This window comes from Aegilops tauschii, chromosome 3 (genome assembly GCF_002575655.3).
Source record: "Aegilops tauschii subsp. strangulata cultivar AL8/78 chromosome 3, Aet v6.0, whole genome shotgun sequence".
NCBI lineage: Eukaryota > Viridiplantae > Streptophyta > Magnoliopsida > Poales > Poaceae > Aegilops > Aegilops tauschii.
In genome coordinates, this window is record NC_053037.3 from 415,795,550 (window position 1) to 415,801,549 (window position 6,000).

At 41.9% G+C, this 6,000-nt stretch overlaps 1 long non-coding RNA gene across 1 annotated transcript; it reads right to left on the reverse strand.

The window, feature by feature from the left end:
* Positions 1 to 3,138: 3,138 nt before the first annotated feature.
* On the reverse strand, positions 3,139 to 4,794 carry LOC141042437 (uncharacterized). The gene is made up of 3 exons (XR_012205220.1): positions 4,272 to 4,794; positions 3,992 to 4,178; positions 3,139 to 3,855 (listed from the first exon to the last, which is right to left on the reverse strand). It is a non-coding gene; the product is annotated as an uncharacterized lncRNA (long non-coding RNA).
* Positions 4,795 to 6,000: the final 1,206 nt, after the last annotated feature.

Below are 6,000 nucleotides of genomic sequence, written 5' to 3' on the forward strand. Positions count from 1 at the left end.
ATGCATGGACTTTCCTTACATGCGCGCAAGAGCAATGCCTGAAAAGTTTGATGTTTATCTTTTTTGTTTTAGAAATCACCATGTGTGATAAGAGCTATAATCTTGGCAGTCATTGTCGTATTGAAGTGGGAGGAACGTCTCGGACCTGCTACTATCATATGAATATTGTTTGAGATCACATTTCCTATGTGAGCATTTGAGTACAATGGATCCATGGGCAATGCACCTTGAATGCCTGCAACATAAGTACCATCTATCAGACTTAAATAAAAAATTATAAAATGAAATAACTGTTAATGGAGAAATCGAGAAAGTTACGATCGTCAAATGGAGGAAGACCCCATAGTTCAGGATGGAAGTCCAGCAGTGAACAGAGGACATGATCGGCAATTGAGTAATGTTGCTTTTCAGTTTGGAGTGATGGAACAGCGACTACCTTTGCCCCAGAAGCCTTGGCACCCCGGATTCCAACACTAACAAAAATTGCCAACAAAATAGAAAGTAAACATTTTTCTGGAAGCAGAAATTAAACTGAATGCCGAAGATGTCCTTTTTAATGCACGAATGCTTGCCGTTCTATTTGTGAATTTGAGAACAATTATAAGGATTTAGCCCCATTTTCCGTTATAGGAGAATCCATATGCCGTAGAAGATAGGCAAGTACAATGTGTTCCGTTCAAATGAAAGCAACTCGAAATTTTCTAAGTTTACATCATCACTTCATGTACAATGACAAAACTGTTGTTGTCGTGTATGCTAAACTTTGTTCTGTTTCTTAGTGAAGGAACACATGTACCCAGGGGCTTCTAGTTAGAGAAATGTCTCTCAGTAATATCTAATATCTATGTTTTGTTCTGTTGTATTATTATCCATTCATTCTATATTTTATTTTGTCTTCTCTTTTCGTGTGTGTGCCGAACAACAAACTTACAGAGAATCTTCTATGACCAAGCATGATGATGGATTTACACCTAGTCTGTTTGCAGCTTCCAGATATCTAGAGACAAAGAGATATAAGATATTGCACGATCAATAATATTGAACGTGTTTGTACTGTGTTTTTAAGTAAAACAATATTGAGTTGATCATCAGGTTGTTGGCCAAATTGATCCCAAATAATAATAACAATAATGTGAAGTATATGCATAAAGCAATACTACAAGTCAACTGTTGATGTTATATCCTGGAACACAAAAGGTAGATTTTAGCTCTAGATGTCAACCGTGAGTTCTTCAGTACTTGTGTATGATTTCGGTTGTTAATTTAGTGGAAGCTTCAATGTGCTCCTCCAAAATAACGGTGGAATAGAAAGAACAAACACAGGATTACGATGTCATGTCTATTCTTATCTTAAACAATTTTATTTACACCAAAAACTGTTTGATTGCACCACAAAAAAAATGGTTCTTTTAAGTGAATGAAATCTTCTGTGAAATTTAGTGCACAGAAATATATGGAGAAGGATTCTGTAACATTGAATCGTACTAATAATACATACAAAATGTATCTAAGAATTATAATCCTGCAGATATCTTTCGAATCAAAGAGGGCCTTAGGATCTTTAGGTCGCATGAGAAAATGATACTCCCAGTCTTTCTATTGTAAGTTCTGAAAAAACGTTCTTACATGTCAGGGTAAGGTTTTCCACGAGGAACCTGATCAACACCAAGAACCACAGAAAAATAGTCTTTCAGTTCTGCAAAACAGGGATTTTCATTAGATGATCATCACATACAAAAACTCAGCACTAAATTATTGCTTGAATATTCTTTTATGTCTCTATAAACTATGTCATTCAAGACTACCGATGATGATTACTTGAGTCACAATAGAGTCCCCTTCGAAGACAATTTATTCTTAAGAAAAAACCATCATCCACAAAACTCCATGCGCCTCATGGTTTTTGACGACCGCAAGCAAGTGCCCCCCTACGGATTGCTTGCCCCTACAGACAGAATAAAGCTATCATAGATCGAATATCTATTGGGATCATGCCCCAACCTTGTCGGTGCTTAGGCTTGGGGCCACCACTCTTGAAGAGCATGGCGATTGCACTGAACCAACCACCTTGCACACCAAGTGAAACAAAAGTCCATCGTCATCCCCAACTAGATCTGCCAACCCTTTTGGCACGTCTCCACAAACCAACAGAACATCATGGCAAGAGAAAGTCACTAGAGTAATAATATTCAAATTGCCGCCACCATCTAGAGGAGAAGCACCTGGCGAAAACGAACTCCTAACAGGCTACCCAATAGATCTGGTTGCTCAAATCGATGGGACCAGGCCCTCATAGGCCCATCGCTAATGATGGGCGAACATCGTCGGGGCATGGAGGAGAATGCATGGAGGGACGTAATTATTCCATCGACATGATACCACCACCACCTCAAAATCATCGCTACGACATGAGAACCAAGACAAACACGAAATGGGACTACATATTGAACGAAGAGCAGAGTTCCCCTCCACATCCCCACTCCTAGGTTGTGATCGGAGGTGGATGAGAATGACGACCTTGTCAGATGAGAGGAGGAAACCCTCACAAGTATATTTTTCCAATGGGCTCTTGTTTTTTACCACTAACAGTTTCCCTTTCTTAGTCCATCATGCACTATATCTCTCCATATGTGAGCATCTGCGTATTTACTGTCTTAAAAAAACTATAGCCCATCATCTCTTGTTGTCTATCCTCCCCTGTCGCTTTCTCCCTCATGCTATCACACCTCCGAGTTTGCAACAAAAGAAAGAGCTCATCTCCCTGCTCTATCTCCCTAAGGGTGTAGAAAATCTAGAGAAACATGAATAAACATGCTAAAATGTAACACAAAATATTTAATTGGAAAATGGGAGGACTTTTCGGCTTGGTAATCACTGGCACGAACATCCAAGGAGAAAAAAAAGGATTTTCTCCCTTCTTTTATGAAAATATATACAACATGACTCCCCACTAACTTTTGTTGTAAAAAAAGTCATATCTTCTTCAAGAAAAAACTAGATTAAATATATATTGAAGATTTTTATTTTCCTATGGTCGCGCCAACTTATCTAATGCACGCGGTACTCCATATTGCTATTACAAAATTACTGTGCACACGATAATTTGCAGGAAGATTTTCATACGACCTTGTGATCGATGGCTGCATCCACGTGAACTGAGATGATCGATGGCTGCTATATCTTGTCGTCTAGAAATCGGGCACAACCAATCGTTTGTGTAGCAGTTTTCTTGCTATTATCAAAAAGCTTCGGTTATATGATGGTTTTTGCTTCAACACAACATTTTGATTTGATTTTATTCAACATGGTGTTTGATGTTTTGCCTCGTTGTATGTGCCTTGTGCTTCAACTTTGTGCACCATTCGAACATTTGTAAGATAAAGGAGAGCTTTATTGTTCTCTAGTATTTGTATCAAATCGATGCACGCGTTCACTTTCACACCATTCGGACGTTTGACTCACGTTTGAAGTTCGACGACTGATCATTGGTAGGTAAAGTACAATGCCGACCCCCCATAGTTTTTGGGTGTGAGCGCATGGGGAACCAAACCCTATATCAACACCACAATGGCTACACACGATGCATAGGCCGGGGGTCATCCTCCTTTTTAAAAGAGCATCTACTCCTACATCACAAATCTTCTAGTTATGGCTGCATGCATCGTCCAGATGCAGAGGCCGGGGGTGCATCCTTCTTTTCTAAAAAACAAACAAACAAACAAACCTTCTAGTTTGAGTATTTTTTGATGGATAATTCTCGTCTCGGAGTTGGAAGCAAGTGCCAGCGGTACTCCATTCTTGTGAAGATGCTTGAGAAGTCTTCTAACCCCAGGAAGTGGTTTTGCCTTCTGCCAGCTGGAGAACAGTAGAACCAAGGCAAGTGGTTTAAGCCTCTGGGTTAGTTGTGAGGAACATACGAGCAAAAAAAAAAAAAAGAGTTGGGATGAACATGACATTGCAGATTTGATCAGTGTGCCAAAATGAAACGAACCTTTTGAGATTCAAGGGGAATATTGCCTCAGAGTACTCCTCGAGAGTGAGCGGCAGCCCGTAATCTGCGATGATCCCAGCCGCGTACTCGCTGTGACTCTGCCCCAGCCTCCCCTCCTCCTTTTCCGCGTCCGCTGACTTCCCATATGTCGCGAGGAAATCGTTCAAGACGCCTCTTGTTACACTCTCTGCACCAAGACACACACACACACACACCATCGTCCATTTTGGAAATTAGTCCAGTGTTTTCTTCCAGAAGGAGATTAAACGGATGTGTGTACCAGTGTCCAGGAGGGTGTCGTCCAGATCAAAGATCACGGCCGATACGTGATGCTTTGTTGCCATGGACGAAGTACCGGGGAGACAACAAGGCGAGGCATTACGGCGACGGCGGGCCGGCTGGGGTTTAAGGGTGGGAGGAGAAAGCAGAAGAGGGGTTTGGGAGCAGAGTAGTGATGGCAATCGGGGCTGATGGGGCGGGGTAACGGTTCCCTGCCAGTTTTTTTCAGCCCGAATGGCTCTTCGGCCATGGCCATCGCCGGAGGGCAGCCGCTGCCCGTGGGCATGCCCACAGAGTAGCAGGCTGCACTCCATGAAACACAGGACTATATCAAAGAAGCAACAAGTGCACTAAAACGAAGATCTGAGAGAAATGTAAGTGGTTCAGCAGTTAGTATGTGTGCATCGATTTGCAGAAGAACATCACAGAGAGGTTGAGGATGTGGGGAGAGAGATGGATCCCGGCAGCGGAATCAACTAGTGACTACCGGCAGCGGGAGTTGGATGGCGTCCTCGCTCACCGGTGCCAGAGGTGGCACCGTGGTTGCTCGGAGGGCATGGGCTGTGCTTTCTCTAGGGAGAGAACGAGACTACCTTTTATCAGTTTTGCTACAACCCATCTAGATGAGATTTAATTTGGTCTCATTCATCTTTTATAGCCATTGGATGTGATGCTATAAGATGCGTGTGTGTGCTGACGTGGGTTGTATCCATTTTTGTTTTCCAGGTGAATGAGACCAAATTACGTCTCATCTAGATGAGTCCTAGGTACTCCCACCTTTTATAGCGTAGGCAACCGGTAGTTCTGAGCCCGCGACCTCTACCTCTCGCATTGCTGCCTTGGTGCCATCCCAAGACACTAGAGTGAAGCTACCATGAAAAAGCACACGCCAACACCAAAGCCATGCGGAAATTCGCAGGGGCGCGCACCCGCCACCCGCTCGTTTTGCCTCGTGATTCATGCAGTAGTTCAATCTCGCACAAGGACACAATTAGTTTTAAGTTTTAAAGTTGAAACTTATAATTTTAGCATCTAAAACTGTTAATTTTCAACCAGCTTCAAAGATATAATTTTCAGCAATTTTTTCTATGGGTCATAGACACAAAATAGTTGATTTTTATCGGTCGCCCTTACTAAGTTTCAACATTGAAACTTGACATAATTGTTTTTCAAAATTCATCAAAATATATTTAAAATGGATCTTATTTGAAACCTCTGGTAACGAGAAACACAAATATGAAAACAATACTTAGTTAAAAAATTTGTTTAAAATATATAAAACTATAAAAATCGGAAGCCAAAATAAAAAGCCGGCACCACGGACATGAATGCCCCCGCACTTTTTGCGTGCCCCAAATCCTCGTCCCAAAGCCATGCACCACTTGAGTGGACACATAGTCAAGCTCAACTCCATTGTCTTCTTGTGTCCCTAGCACAGACACCAGCCAAGGCCACGACCTTGCACGACACTGCCTCGGGGGCAACAGATCCGCACAGAGTGATACTAGATTTACCCATCTTAGACAACACGAGCACAACACTTTTTTTCTAACAAAGCATGAATTTATTGGCTTAAAATGGAGCATCAAGAGGATACAAACACAATGAATAAAGGATACAACCACAATGAGTATATCTGGCCTCTGCACCAACGCACACACACAAGAACATACCAACAAATAAAAAGTCATATAAGACCAAAGCTATGCGTAGGCAAGTAGAAAAAAAAT